Here is a 12,045-nt window from a genome sequence, read left to right as displayed (position 1 = left end):
GTTTTCGAAGTTTAGTTCGAAATACTTCTGATGGTGTCACTGCCTGAACAAGATGCTGCGCAGGCGCCGTGGCTTAGTTGGTTAAAGCGCATGTCTAGTAAACAGGAGATCATTAGTTCGAATCTCACCGGTGCCACGAGAGTCAAGACAAACGTCTGTCTAGTTTTTTGTATTTAAAGTTTAGTTCTAAATGCTTCTGATGGTGTCACTGCCTGAACAAGACGCTGCACAGGCGCCGTGGCTTAGTTGGTTAAAGCGCCTGTCTAGCAAACAGGAGATCGTGAGTTCGAATCTCACCGGTGCCTCGAGAGTCAAGACTAACGTCTCTTCTGATTTTTTTTGTTTTCGAAATATTGTTCGAAATACTTCCAATGGTGTCAATGCCTGAACAAGACGCTGCGCAGACGCCGTCGCTTATTTGGTTAAATTTCCTGTCTAGTAAACCGGAGATCGTGAGTTCGAATCTCACCGGTGCCTCGAGAGTCAAGACAAACTTCTCTCTAGTTTTTTGTTTTCGTAGTTTAGTTCGAAATACTTCTGATGGTGTCACTGCCTGAACAAGACGCCGCGCAGGCGCCGTGGCTTAGTTGGTTAAAGCGCCTTTCTAGTAAACAGGAGATCATGAGTTCGAATCTCACTGGTGCCTCGAGAGTCAAGACAAACGTCTCTCTTGTTTTTTGTTTTCGAAGTTTAGTTCGAAATAATTCTGATGGTGTCACTGCCTGAACAAGACGCTGCGCAGGCGCTGTGGCTTAGTTAGTTAAAGCGCCTGTCTAGTAAAAGGAAAAGCGTGAGTTCGAATCTCACCTGTGCCTCGAGAGTCAAGACAAACGTCTCTCAAGTTTTTTGTTTTCGAAGTTTAGTTCGAAATATTTCTGATGGTGTCACTGCCTGAACAAGACGCTGCGCAGGCGCCTTGGCTTAGTTGGTTAAAGCGCCTGTCTAGCAAACAGGAGATCGTGAGTTCGAATCTCACCGGTGCCTCGAGAGTCAAGAATAACGTCTCTACTGATTTTTTTTTGTTTTCGAAGTATTGTTCGAAATACTTCCAATGGTGTCACTGCCTGAACAAGACGCTGCGCAGACGCCGTGGCTTATTTGGTTAAATTTCCTGTCTAGTAAACTGGAGATCGTGAGTTCGAATCTCACCGGTGCCTCGAGAGTCAAGACAAACCTCTGTCTAGTTTTTTTTGTTTTCGGAGTTTAGTTCGAAATACTCCTGATGCTGTCACTGCCTGAACAAGACGCTGCACAAGCGCCGTGGCTTAGTTGGTTAAAGCGCCTGTCTAGTAAACAGCAGACCGTGAGTTCGAATCTCACCGGTGTGTCGAGAGTCAAGACAAACGTCTCTCTAGTTTTTTTGTTTTCGAAGTTCAGTTCGAATTACTTCTGATGGTGTCACTGCCTGAACAAGACGCTGCGCAGGCGCCGTGGCTTAGTTGGTTAAAGCGCCTGTCTTGTAGACAGGAGGTCATGGGTTCGAATCTTACCGGTGCCTCGAGAGTCAAGACAAACGTCTCTCCAGTTTTTTGTTGTCGAAGTTTAGTTCGAAATAATTCTGATGGTGTCACTGCCTGAACAAGACGCTGCGTAGGCACCGTGGCTTAGTTAGTTAAAGTGCCTGTCTAGTGAAAGGCAGATCGATAGTTTGAATCTCACCTGTGCCTCGAGAGTCAAGACAAACGTCTCTGAAGTTTTTTGTTTTCGAAGTTTTGTTCGAAGTACTTCTGATAGTGTCACTGACTGAACAAGGCGCTGGGCAGGCGCCGTGGCTTAGTTAGTTAAAGCGCCTGTCTAGTAAACAGGAGATCGTGAGTTCGAATCTCACTGGTGCCTCAAGAGTCAAGACAGACGGTTCTCTAGTTTTTTGTTTTCGAAGTTTAGTTCGAAATACTTCTGATGGTGTCACTGCCTGAACAAGACGCTGCGCAGGCGCCGTGGCTTAGTTGGTTAAAGCGCATGTCTAGTAAACAGGAGATCATTAATTCGAATCTCACCGGTGCCACGAGAGTCAAGACAAACGTCTGTCTAGTTTTTTGTTTTCGAAGTTTAGTTCTAAATGCTTCTGATGGTGTCACTGCCTGAACAAGACGCTGCGCAGGCGCCGTGGCTTAGTTGGTTAAAGCGCCTGTCTAGCAAACAGGAGATCGTGAGTTCGAATCTCACCGGTGCCTCGAGAATCAAGACTAACGGATCTCTAGTTTTTTTTTGTTTTCGAAGTATTGTTCAAAATACTTCTAATGGTGTCACTGCCTGAACAAGACGCTGCGCAGGCACCGTGGCTTATTTGGTTAAAGCGCCTGTCTAGTAAACTGGAGATCGTGAGTTCGAATCTCACCGGTGCCTCGAGAGTCAAGACAAACGTCTCTCTACTTTATGTTTTCGTAGTTTATTTCGAAATTTTTCTGATGGTGTCACTGCCTGAACAAGACGCCGCGCAGGCGCCGTGGCTTAGTTGGTTAAAGCGCCTTTCTAGTAAACAGGAGATCATGAGTTCGAATCTCACTGGTGCCTCGAGAGTCAAGACAAACGTCTCTCTAGTTTTTTGTTTTCGAAGTATAGTTCGAAATAATTCTGATGGTGTCACTGCCTGAACAAGACGCTGCGCAGGCGCTGTGGCTTAGTTAGTTAAAGCGCCTGTCTAGTAAAAGGAAAAGCGTGAGTTCGAATCTCACCTGTGCCTCGAGAGTCAAGACAAACGTCTCTCTAGTTCTTTGTTTTCGAAGATTAGTTCGAAATACTTCTGATGGTGTCACTGCCTGAACAAGACGCTGCGCAGGCGCCTTGGCTTAGTTGGTTTAAGCGCCTGTCTAGCAAACAGGAGATCGTGAGTTCGAATCTCACCGGTGCCTCGAGAGTCAAGACTAACGTCTCTTCTGATTTTTTTTGTTTTCGAAGTATTGTTCGAAATACTTCCAATGGTGTCACTGCCTGAACAAGACGCTGCGCAGACGCCGTCGCTTATTTGGTTAAATTTCCTGTCTAGTAAACCGGAGATCGTGAGTTCGAATCTCACCGGTGCCTCGAGAGTCAAGACAAACTTCTCTCTAGTTTTTTGTTTTCGAAGTTTATTTCGAAGTACTTCTGATGGTGTCACTGCCTGAACAAGGCGCTGCGCAGGCGCCGTGGATTAGTTAGTTAACGCGCCTGTCTAGTAAACAGGAGATCGTGAGTTTGAATCTCACCGGTGCCTCGGGAGTCAAGACTAACGTCTCTCTAGTTTTTTGTTTTCGAACATTCATGACTTCTTTGCGCAAACACGTACACGGACACAAGGAAAAGAGGCGAACAACACGGGCGCTCGTGTTGTTTGCCTCTTTTCCTTGTGTCCGTGTACGTGTTTGCGCAATGAAGTCATGATCGAGTACGAACTCGCCCAACTTTCAGTACTTTTGTTTTCGAAGTTTAGTTCGAAACACTTCTGATGGTGTCACTGCCTGAACAAAACGCTGCGCAGGCGCCGTGGCTTAGTTAGTTAAAGCGCCTGTCTAGTAAACAGGAGATCGTGAGTTCGAATCTCACCGGTGCCTCGAGAGTCAAGACAAACCTCTCTCTAGTTTTTTTGTTTTCGAAGTTTAGTTCGAAATACTTCTGATGGTGTCACTGCCTGAACAAGACTCTGCAGAAGCGCCGTGGCTTAGTTGGTTAAAGAGCCTGTCTAGTAAACAGCAGATCGTGAGTTCGAATCTCACCGGTGCCTCGAGAGTCAAGACAAACGTCTCTCTAGTTTTTTGTTTTCGAAGTTCAGTTCGAAATACTTCTGATGGTGTCACTGTCTGAACAAGGCGCTGCGCAGGCGCCGTGGCTTAGTTAGTTAAAGCGCCTGTCATGTAAACCGGAGATCGTGAGTTAGAATCTCACCGGTGCCTCGAGAGTCAAGACAAACGTCTCTCCAGTTTTTTGTTGTCGAAGTTTAGTTCGAAATAATTCTGATTGTGTCACTGCCTGAACAAGACGCTGCGCAGGCGCTGTGGCTTAGTTAGTTAAAGCGCCTGTCTAGTAAAAGGAAAAGCGTGAGTTCGAATCTCACCTGTGCCTCGAGAGTCAAGACAAACGTCTCTCAAGTTTTTTGTTTTCGAAGTGTAGTTCGAAATATTTCTGATGGTGTCACTGCCTGAACAAGACGCTGCGCAGGCGCCTTGGCTTAGTTGGTTAAAGCGCCTGTCTAGCAAACAGGAGATCGTGAGTTCGAATCTCACCGGTGCCTCGAGAGTCAAGACTAACGTCTCTTCTGTTTTTTTTTGTTTTCGAAGTATTGTTCGAAATACTTCCAATGGTGTCACTGCCTGAACAAGACGCTGCGCAGACGCCTTGGCTTATTTGGTTAAATTTCCTGTCTAGTAAACCGGAGATCGTGAGTTCGAATCTCACCGGTGCCTCGAGAGTCAAGACTAACCTCTGTGTAGTTTTTTTTGTTTTCGAAGTTTAGTTCGAAATACTTCTGATGCTGTCACTGCCTGAACAAGACGCTGCCCAAGTGCCGTGGCTTAGTTGGTTAAAGCGCCTGTCTAGTAAACAGCAGATCGTGAGTTCGAATCTCACCGGTGCCTCGAGAGTCAAGACAAACGTCTCTCTAGTTTTTTTTGTTTTCGAAGTTCAGTTCGAATTACTTCTGATGGTGTCACTGCCTGAACAAGACGCTGCGCAGGCGCCGTGGCTTAGTTGGTTAAAGCGCCTGTCTAGTAAACAGGAGGTCATGAGTTCGAATCTTACCGGTGCCTCGAGAGTCAAGACAAACGTCTCTCCAGTTTTTTGTTGTCGAAGTTTAGTTCGAAATAATTCTGATGGTGTCACTGCCTGAACAAGACGCTGCGTAGGCACTGTGGCTTAGTTAGTTAAAGCGCCTGTCTAGTGAAAGGAAGATCGATAGTTTGAATCTCACCTGTGCCTCGAGAGTCAAGACAAACGTCTCTGAAGTTTTTTGTTTTCGAAGATTAGTTCGAAATACTTCTGATGGTGTCACTGCCTGAACAAGACGCTGCGCAGGCGCCGTGGCTTAGTTAGTTAAAGCGCCTGTCTAGTAAAAGGAAAAGCGTGAGTTCGAATCTCACCTGTGCCTCGAGAGTCAAGACAAACGTCTCTCAAATTTTTTGTTTTCGAAGTTTAGTTCGAAATATTTCTGATGGTGTCACTGCCTGAACAAGACGCTGCGCAGGCGCCGTGGCCTAGTTAGTTAAAGCGCCTGTCTAGTAAACCGGAGATCGTGAGTTCGAATCTCACCGGTGCCTCGAGAGTCAAGACAAACGTCTCTCTAGTTCTTTGTTTTCGAAGATTAGTTCGAAATACTTCTGATGGTGTCACTGCCTGAACAAGACGCTGCGCAGGCGCCTTGGCTTAGTTGGTTAAAGCGCCTGTCTAGCAAACAGGAGATCGTGAGTTCGAATCTCACCGGTGCCTCGAGAGTCAAGACTAACGTCTCTTCTGATTTTTTTTGTTTTCGAAGTATTGTTCGAAATACTTCCAATGGTGTCACTGCCTGAACAAGACGCTGCGCAGACGCCGTCGCTTATTTGGTTAAATTTCCTGTCTAGTAAACCGGAGATCGTGAGTTCAAATCTCACCGGTGCCTCGAGAGTCAAGACAAACTTCTCTCTAGTTTTTTGTTTTCGAAGTTTATTTCGAAGTACCTCTGATAGTGTCACTGACTGAACAAGGCGCTGGGCAGGCGCCGTGGCTTAGTTAGTTAAAGCGCCTGTCTAGTAAACAGGAAATCGTGGGTTCGAATCTCACCGGTGCCTCGAGAGTCAAGACAAACGGTTCTCTAGTTTTTTGTTTTCGAAGTTTTGTTCGAAATACTTCTGATGGTGTCACTGACTGAACAAGGCGCTGCGCAGGCGCCGTGCCTTAGTTAGTTAAAGCGCCTGTCTAGTAAACAGGAGATCGTGAGTTCGAATCTCACCGGTGTCTCAAGAGTCAAGACAAACGGTTCTCTAGTTTTTTGTTTTCGAAGTTTAGTTCGAAATACTTCTGATGGTGTCACTGCCTGAACAAGACGCTGCGCAGGCGCCGTGGCTTAGTTGGTTAAAGCGCATGTCTAGTAAACAGGAGATCATTAATTCGAATATCACCGGTGCCACGAGAGTCAAGACAAACGTCTGTCTAGTTTTTTGTTTTCGAAGTTTAGTTCTAAATGCTTCTGATGGTGTCACTGCCTAAACAAGACGCTGCGCAGGCGCCGTGGCTTAGTCGGTTAAAGCGCCTGTCTAGTTAACAGGAGATCGTGAGTTCGAATCTCACCGGTGCCTCGAGAGTCAAGACAAACCTCTCTCTAGTTTTTTGTTTTCGAAGTTTAGTTCGAAATACTTCTGATGGTGTCACTGCCTGAACAAGACGCTGCACAAGCGCCGTGGCTTAGTTAGTTAAAGCGCCTGTCTAGTAAACCGGAGATCGTGAGTTCGAATCTCACCGGTGCCTCGAGAGTCAAGACAAACGTCTCTCTAGTTCTTTGTTTTCGAAGATTAGTTCGAAATACTTCTGATGGTGTCACTGCCTGAACAAGACGCTGCGCAGGCGCCGTGGCTTAGTTAGTTAAAGCGCCTGTCTAGTAAAAGGAAAAGCGTGAGTTCGAATCTCACCTGTGCCTCGAGAGTCAAGACAAACGTCTCTCAAATTTTTTGATTTCGAAGTTTAGTTCGAAATATTTCTGATGGTGTCACTGCCTGAACAAGACGCTGCGCAGGCGCCGTGGCCTAGTTAGTTAAAGCGCCTGTCTAGTAAACCGGAGATCGTGAGTTCGAATCTCACCGGTGCCTCGAGAGTCAAGACAAACGTCTCTCTAGTTCTTTGTTTTCGAAGATTAGTTCGAAATACTTCTGATGGTGTCACTGCCTGAACAAGACGCTGCGCAGGCGCCTTGGCTTAGTTGGTTAAAGCGCCTGTCTAGCAAACAGGAGATCGTGAGTTCGAATCTCACCGGTGCCTCGAGAGTCAAGACTAACGTCTCTTCTGATTTTTTTTGTTTTCGAAGTATTGTTCGAAATACTTCCAATGGTGTCACTGCCTGAACAAGACGCTGCGCAGACGCCGTCGCTTATATGGTTAAATTTCCTGTCTAGTAAACCGGAGATCGTGAGTTCGAATCTCACCGGTGCCTCGAGAGTCAAGACAAACTTCTCTCTAGTTTTTTGTTTTCGAAGTTTATTTCGAAGTACTTCTGATGGTGTCACTGCCTGAACAAGACGCTGCGCAGGCGCCGTGGCTTAGTTGGTTAAAGCGCCTGTCTAGTAAACAGGAGATCATGAGTTTGAATCTCACAGGTGCCTCGAGAGTCAAGACAAACATCTCTCTAGTTTTTTGTTTTCGAAGTTTAGTTCGAAATACTTCTGATCGCGTCACTTCCTGAACAAGACGCTGCGCAGGAGCCGTGGCTTAGTTGGTTAAAGCGCCTGTCTAGTAAGCAGGAGATCATGAGTTCGAATCTCACCGGTGCCTCGAGAGTCAAGACAAACGTATCTCTAGTTTTTTGTTTTCGAAGTTTAGTTCCAAATACTTCTGATGGTGTCACTGCCTGAACAAGACGCTGCGCAGGCGCCGTGAATTAGTTAGTTAACGCGCCTGTCTAGTAAACAGGAGATCGTGAGTTTGAATCTCACCGGTGCCTCGGGAGTCAAGACTAACGTCTCTCTAGTTTTTTGTTTTCGAACATTCATGATTTCTTTGCGCAAACACGTACACGGACACAAGGAAAAGAGGCGAACAACACGGGCGCTCGTGTTGTTTGCCTCTTTTCCTTGTGTCCGTGTACGTGTTTGCGCAATGAAGTCATGATCGAGTACGAACTCGCCCAACTTTCAGTACTTTTGTTTTCGAAGTTTAGTTCGAAATACTTCTGATGGTGTCACTGCCTGAACAAAACGCTGCGCAGGCGCCGTGGCTTAGTTAGTTAAAGCGCCTGTCTAGTAAACAGGAGATCGTGAGTTCGAATCTCACCGGTGCCTCGAGAGTCAAGACAAACCTCTCTCCAGTTTTTTTTGTTTTCGAAGTTTAGTTCGAAATACTTCTGATGGTGTCACTGCCTGAACAAGACTCTGCAGAAGCGCCGTGGCTTAGTTGCTTAAAGAGCCTGTCTAGTAAACAGCAGATCGTGAGTTCGAATCTCACCAGTGCCTCGAGAGTCAAGACAAACGTCTCTGTAGTTTTTTGTTTTCGAAGTTCAGTTCGAAATACTTCTGATGGTGTCACTGTCTGAACAAGGCGCTGCGCAGGCGCCGTGGCTTAGTTAGTTAAAGCGCCTGTCATGTAAACCGGAGATCGTGAGTTCGAATCTCACCGGTGCCTCGAGAGTCAAGACAAACGTCTCTCCAGTTTTTTGTTGTCGAAGTTTAGTTCGAAATAATTCTGATTGTGTCACTGCCTGAACAAGACGCTGCGCAGACGCCGTGGCTTATTTGGTTAAATTTCCTGTCTAGTAAACCGGAGATCATGAGTTCGAATCTCACCGGTGCCTCGAGAGTCAAGACTAACCTCTGTCTAGTTTTTTTTGTTTTCGAAGTTTAGTTCGAAATACTTCTGATGCTGTCACTGCCTGAACAAGACGCTGCGCAGACGCTGTGGCTTATTTGGTTAAATTTCCTGTCTAGTAAACCGGAGATCGTGAGTTCGAATCTCACCGGTGCCTCGAGAGTCAAGACAAACTTCTCTCTAGTTTTTTGTTTTCGAAGTTTATTTCGAAGTACTTCTGATGGTGTCACTGCCTGAACAAGACGCTGCGCAGGCGCCGTGGCTTAGTTGGTTAAAGCGCCTGTCTAGTAAACAGGAGATCATGAGTTTGAATCTCACAGGTGCCTCGAGAGTCAAGACAAACATCTCTCTAGTTTTTTGTTTTCGAAGTTTAGTTCGAAATACTTCTGATCGCGTCACTGCCTGAACAAGACGCTGCGCAGGCGCCGTGGCTTAGTTGGTTAAAGCGCCTGTCTAGTAAACAGGAGATCATGAGTTTGAATCTCACAGGTGCCTCGAGAGTCAAGACAAACATCTCTCTAGTTTTTTGTTTTCGAAGTTTAGTTCGAAATACTTCTGATCGCGTCACTTCCTGAACAAGACGCTGTGCAGGCGCCGTGGCTTAGTTGCTTAAAGCGCCTGTCTAGTAAACACGAGATCATGAGTTCGAATCTCACCGGTGCCTCGAGAGTCAAGACAAACGTATCTCTAGTTTTTTGTTTTCGAAGTTTAGTTCCAAATACTTCTGATGGTGTCACTGCCTGAACACGACGCTGCGCAGGTGCCGTGGCTTAGTTGTTTAAAGCGCATGTCTAGTAAACAGGAGATCATGAGTTCGAATCTCACCGGTGCCACGAGAGTCAAGACAAACTTTTCTGTAGTTTTTTGTTTTCGAAGTTTAGTTCTAAATACTTGTGATGGTGTCACTGCCTGAACAAGACGCTGCGCAGGCGCCTTGGCTTAGTTGGTTAAAGCGCCTGTCTAGCAAACAGGAGATCGTGAGTTCGAATCTCACCGGTGCCTCGAGAGTCAAGAGTAACGTCTCTTCTGAGTTTTTTTTTGCTTTCGAAGTATTGTTCGAAATACTTCCAATGGTGTCACTGCCTGAACAAGAAGCTGCGCAGACGCCGTGGCTTATTTGGTTAAAGCGCCTGTCTAGTAAACAGGAGATCATGAGTTTGAATCTCACCGGTGCCTCGGGAGTCAAGACTAACGTCTCTCTAGTTTCTTGTTTTCGAACATTCATGACTTCTTTGCGCAAACACGTACACGGACACAAGGAAAATAGGCAAACAACACGGGCGCCCGTGTTGTTTGCCTCTTTTCCTTGTGTCTGTGTACGTGTTTGCGCAAAGACGTCATGATCGAGTACGAACTCGCCCCACATTCAGTACTTTTGTTTTCGAAGTTTAGTTCGAAATACTTCCGATGGTGTCACTGCCTGAACAAAATGCTGCGCAGGCGCCGTGGCTTAGTTAGTTAAAGCGCCTGTCTAGTAAACAGGAGATCGTGAGTTCGAATCTCACTGGTGCCTCGAGAGTCAAGACAAACCTCTCTCTAGTTTTTTTGTTTTCGAAGTTTAGTTCGAAATACTTCTGATGGTGTCACTGCCTGAACAAGACGCTGCAGAAGCGCCGTGGCTTAGTTGGTTAAAGAGCCTGTCTAGTAAACAGCAGATCGTGAGTTCGAATCTCACCGGTGCGTCGAGAGTCAAGACAAACGTCTCTCTAGTTTTTTGTTTTCGAAGTTCAGTTCGAAATACTTCTGATGGTGTCACTGTCTGAACAAGACGCTGCGCAGGCGCCGTGGCTTAGTTAAAGCGCCTGTCTAGTAAACCGGAGATCGTGAGTTCGAATCTCACCGGTGCCTCTAGAGTCAAGACAAACGTCTCTCTAAATTTTTGTTCTCGAAGTTTAGTTCGAAATACTTCTGATGCTGTCACTGCCTGAACAAGACGCTGCACAAGCGCCGTGGCTTAGTTGGTTAAAGCGCCTGTCTAGTAAACAGCAGATCGTGAGTTCGAATCTCACCTGTGCCTCGAGAAGCAAGACAAACGTCTCTCAAGTTTTTTGTTCTCGAAGTTTAGTTCGAAATACTTCTGATGGTGTCACTGCCTGAACAAGACGCTGCACAAGCGCCGTGGCTTAGTTGGTTAAAGCGCCTGTCTAGTAAACAGGAGATCGTGAGTTCGAATCTCACCGGTGCCTCGAGAGTCAAGACAAACCTCTGTCTAGTTTTTTTTGTTTTCGAAGTTTAGTTCGAAATACTTCTGATGCTGTCACTGCCTGAACAAGACGCTGCACAAGCGCCGTGGCTTAGTTGGTTAAAGCGCCTGTCTAGTAAACAGCAGATCGTGAGTTCGAATCTCACCGGTGACTCGAGAGTCAAGACAAACGTCTCTCTAGTTTTTTTGTTTTCGAAGTTGAGTTCGAATTACTTCTGATGGTGTCACTGCCTGAACAAGACGCTGCGCAGGCGCTGTGGCTTAGTTAGTTAAAGCGCCTGTCTAGTAAAAGGAAAAGCGTGAGTTCGAATCTCACCTGTGCCTTGAGAGTCAAGACAAACGTCTCTCAAGTTTTTTGTTTTCGAAGTTTAGTTCGAAATATTTCTGATGGTGTCACTGCCTGAACAAGACGCTGCGCAGGCGCCTTGGCTTAGTTGATTAAAGCGCCTGTCTAGCAAACAGGAGATCGTGAGTTCGAATCTCACCGGTGCCTCGAGAGTCAAGACTAACGTCTCTTCTGATTTTTTTTTGTTTTCGAAGTATTGTTCGAAATACTTCCAATGGTGTCACTGCCTGAACAAGACGCTGCGCAGACGCCGTGGCTTATTTGGTTAAATTTCCTGTCTAGTAAACCGGAGATCGTGAGTTCGAATCTCACCGGTGCCTCGAGAGTCAAGACAAACCTCTGTCTAGTTTTTTTTTGTTTTCGAAGTTTAGTTCGAAATACTTCTGATGCTGTCACTGCCTGAACAAGACGCTGCTCAAGCGCCGTGGCTTAGTTGGTTAAAGCGCCTGTCTAGTAAACAGCAGATCGTGAGTTCGAATCTCACCGGTGCCTCGAGAGTCAAGACAAACGTCTCTCTAGTTTTTTTGTTTTCGAAGTTCAGTTCGAATTACTTCTGATGGTGTCACTGCCTGAACAAGACGCTGCGCAGGCGCCGTGGCTTAGTTGGTTAAAGCGCCTGTCTAGTAGACAGGAGGTCATGAGTTCGAATCTTACCGGTGCCTCGAGAGTCAAGACAAACGTCTCTCCAGTTTTTTGTTGTCGAAGTTTAGTTCGAAATAATTCTGATGATGTCACTGCCTGAACAAGACGCTGCGTAGGCACTGTGGCTTAGTTAGTTAAAGCGCCTGTCTAGTGAAAGGCAGATCGATAGTTTGAATCTCACCTGTGCCTCGAGAGTCAAGACAAACTTCTCTCTAGTTTTTTGTTTTCGAAGTTTAGTTCGAAATACTTCTGATGGTGTCACTGCCTGAACAAGACGCTGCACAAGCGCCGTGGCTTAGTTAATTAAAGCGCCTGTCTAGTAAACCGGAGATCGTGAGTTCGAATCTCACCGGTGCCTCGAGAGTCAAGACAAACCTCTGTCTAGTTTTTTTTG

At 46.2% G+C, this 12,045-nt stretch overlaps 18 non-coding genes across 18 annotated transcripts; all 18 read left to right on the top strand.

The window, feature by feature from the left end:
* Positions 1-231: 231 nt before the first annotated feature.
* On the top strand, positions 232-305 carry TRNAA-AGC (transfer RNA alanine (anticodon AGC)). The gene has a single exon. It is a non-coding gene; the product is annotated as a tRNA-Ala (tRNA).
* Positions 306-910: 605 nt separating this feature from the next.
* TRNAA-AGC (transfer RNA alanine (anticodon AGC)) lies at positions 911-984 on the top strand. The gene has a single exon. It is a non-coding gene; the product is annotated as a tRNA-Ala (tRNA).
* A 440-nt stretch (positions 985-1,424) lies between these two features.
* On the top strand, positions 1,425-1,498 carry TRNAT-UGU (transfer RNA threonine (anticodon UGU)). Its single transcript has one exon. It is a non-coding gene; the product is annotated as a tRNA-Thr (tRNA).
* A 264-nt stretch (positions 1,499-1,762) lies between these two features.
* Positions 1,763-1,836, top strand: TRNAT-AGU (transfer RNA threonine (anticodon AGU)). The gene has a single exon. It is a non-coding gene; the product is annotated as a tRNA-Thr (tRNA).
* A 264-nt stretch (positions 1,837-2,100) lies between these two features.
* Positions 2,101-2,174, top strand: TRNAA-AGC (transfer RNA alanine (anticodon AGC)). The gene has a single exon. It is a non-coding gene; the product is annotated as a tRNA-Ala (tRNA).
* Positions 2,175-2,272: 98 nt separating this feature from the next.
* Positions 2,273-2,346, top strand: TRNAT-AGU (transfer RNA threonine (anticodon AGU)). Its single transcript has one exon. It is a non-coding gene; the product is annotated as a tRNA-Thr (tRNA).
* A 432-nt stretch (positions 2,347-2,778) lies between these two features.
* TRNAA-AGC (transfer RNA alanine (anticodon AGC)) lies at positions 2,779-2,852 on the top strand. The gene has a single exon. It is a non-coding gene; the product is annotated as a tRNA-Ala (tRNA).
* A 604-nt stretch (positions 2,853-3,456) lies between these two features.
* Positions 3,457-3,530, top strand: TRNAT-AGU (transfer RNA threonine (anticodon AGU)). The gene has a single exon. It is a non-coding gene; the product is annotated as a tRNA-Thr (tRNA).
* A 603-nt stretch (positions 3,531-4,133) lies between these two features.
* TRNAA-AGC (transfer RNA alanine (anticodon AGC)) lies at positions 4,134-4,207 on the top strand. The gene has a single exon. It is a non-coding gene; the product is annotated as a tRNA-Ala (tRNA).
* A 440-nt stretch (positions 4,208-4,647) lies between these two features.
* Positions 4,648-4,721, top strand: TRNAT-AGU (transfer RNA threonine (anticodon AGU)). Its single transcript has one exon. It is a non-coding gene; the product is annotated as a tRNA-Thr (tRNA).
* Positions 4,722-5,323: 602 nt separating this feature from the next.
* On the top strand, positions 5,324-5,397 carry TRNAA-AGC (transfer RNA alanine (anticodon AGC)). Its single transcript has one exon. It is a non-coding gene; the product is annotated as a tRNA-Ala (tRNA).
* Positions 5,398-6,171: 774 nt separating this feature from the next.
* On the top strand, positions 6,172-6,245 carry TRNAT-AGU (transfer RNA threonine (anticodon AGU)). The gene has a single exon. It is a non-coding gene; the product is annotated as a tRNA-Thr (tRNA).
* Positions 6,246-6,847: 602 nt separating this feature from the next.
* On the top strand, positions 6,848-6,921 carry TRNAA-AGC (transfer RNA alanine (anticodon AGC)). Its single transcript has one exon. It is a non-coding gene; the product is annotated as a tRNA-Ala (tRNA).
* A 942-nt stretch (positions 6,922-7,863) lies between these two features.
* On the top strand, positions 7,864-7,937 carry TRNAT-AGU (transfer RNA threonine (anticodon AGU)). The gene has a single exon. It is a non-coding gene; the product is annotated as a tRNA-Thr (tRNA).
* Positions 7,938-9,388: 1,451 nt separating this feature from the next.
* On the top strand, positions 9,389-9,462 carry TRNAA-AGC (transfer RNA alanine (anticodon AGC)). Its single transcript has one exon. It is a non-coding gene; the product is annotated as a tRNA-Ala (tRNA).
* Positions 9,463-9,899: 437 nt separating this feature from the next.
* Positions 9,900-9,973, top strand: TRNAT-AGU (transfer RNA threonine (anticodon AGU)). Its single transcript has one exon. It is a non-coding gene; the product is annotated as a tRNA-Thr (tRNA).
* A 599-nt stretch (positions 9,974-10,572) lies between these two features.
* On the top strand, positions 10,573-10,646 carry TRNAT-AGU (transfer RNA threonine (anticodon AGU)). Its single transcript has one exon. It is a non-coding gene; the product is annotated as a tRNA-Thr (tRNA).
* A 436-nt stretch (positions 10,647-11,082) lies between these two features.
* TRNAA-AGC (transfer RNA alanine (anticodon AGC)) lies at positions 11,083-11,156 on the top strand. The gene has a single exon. It is a non-coding gene; the product is annotated as a tRNA-Ala (tRNA).
* The last annotated feature ends 889 nt before the right edge of the window (positions 11,157-12,045 follow it).

This window comes from Rhipicephalus microplus, unplaced genomic scaffold, assembly GCF_043290135.1.
Source record: "Rhipicephalus microplus isolate Deutch F79 unplaced genomic scaffold, USDA_Rmic scaffold_62, whole genome shotgun sequence".
NCBI classification, from domain to species: domain Eukaryota; kingdom Metazoa; phylum Arthropoda; class Arachnida; order Ixodida; family Ixodidae; genus Rhipicephalus; species Rhipicephalus microplus.
Note: the sequence above shows the minus strand (reverse complement) of the source record. Positions and strands in the feature narration are given on the sequence as shown.